Below are 1,476 nucleotides of genomic sequence, written 5' to 3' on the forward strand. Positions count from 1 at the left end.
AGAGGCTGAAAATTAATAAACCGTGGGTTTCAATCCGGAGCCTGGGGAAAGAACGACCGATTAAGCCAAAAGAAACCACAAGTGTGACTTCATGGACCAGGAAACCAAACTAAAATAGAGACCCATAGAGCCAACAGACCAGCAAAAGAGTGACATCTCTGGCAAGAAGGAAAATGAGAAATAAAGAGGAAATAATGCAAAGAAGCGGCAGGAACGCAGAAGGGGCCGCGGCACATCAACCACCCACCACCGCCGCACGCGATTCCCGCAAGGGGACTCAGAGACGGAAGCCACGCCCCGCGCCGCGGAGGGGGCGCCGGGCTCCGCCGCGCTGAGGCCGACGTGCCGTGTCTGGGGTGCGACGGTGGTTATCTGGGTCTATGAGTTTGTCCACACTTACTGAGGCGTCCCCCTAAGTGTGCTTGTCATGTATTTAAACCACACTTTAGTGAAGTTGTTGATTGTTGCATGTTTGCGTACATGTGCGTCTGGGTATGTGTGAGTGTATATGTGTCTGTGTGTCTGTGTGTGTGCATATGTATGTGCGTCTGTGTGTACATGTGTGCATGTGTGTATTATGTCTGTGTCTGTGTGCATGTGTGTAAGTATGTGTGCGCGCGTGTGTGTGTGTGTGTGTGTGTGTGTAAGTGCATGGGCCGTGAGGCACGTCACTGATGATTCTTGGCCGAGGTCATCACGTTTTGACATCAAGCCTCCCATTACCCCAGGTCGTAGGCGCTGAGGACCCGCCCCGCTCCGCCCAGGACAGGGGATTTGGCCCAGCATGGAGTTCTGGACACAGCCCAGGTTTCCCTGCACCACAGCTGTCTCCAGGCCTTCGGGAGCTCCCGGGCTCGAGGTCCCACCCCGGGGACCCTCCACATGGCGCTCGAGGTCTGCGGGCACGCTGGTGTTTGCTCACACCCCAGGGTGCTCACACTCCAGTCCTCGTCCCCTAGGCCTGCTGTGTTCCATGAGGCAAGCATGGAGGAAGGGCGTCGCCCCCAAGTCCTGGTTCCAGAAGCGTCCCAGGCTTCCCAAAATGTGGAGACTCACCCCCTCTGCCCAGTGCCAGCAGACCACCAGCCCCTCTGTGGTCTCATTCGGCACAGGGACAACAATGAGGGCCAGCTCGTCCTGCCGCCTCGCAGGCTGAGGGGCGAACCCGAGGGTCGCCCCTGGCACCGCGGCGCTCGCCAACGCTCGGGGAGACTATCGCTGGGCACTGGCCCAGTCTCCGTGGCCGAGTGTCTACCGGGCAGGGCAGGGCCAACAAGTCACACGCGCCGGGTGGCAGATTCCCATGGAACCTGGGTCCCAGAGCCACGGAGGCGCCTACATGGGTGCGAGGTCACACCTCCGGATATGCAGGGCTCCGTCCCCCCGCAGCCTGGCACCCCCAGGTGCACCCGGGCCCCAGGACCATGGGCAGCCCCGAGTTTGGCTCGGTCTGCTTCCCACAGAGGACAGCCCGCT

The sequence above is a fragment of the Pteropus alecto genome, unplaced genomic scaffold, assembly GCF_000325575.1.
Source record: "Pteropus alecto unplaced genomic scaffold, ASM32557v1 scaffold105, whole genome shotgun sequence".
Taxonomy (NCBI): domain Eukaryota; kingdom Metazoa; phylum Chordata; class Mammalia; order Chiroptera; family Pteropodidae; genus Pteropus; species Pteropus alecto.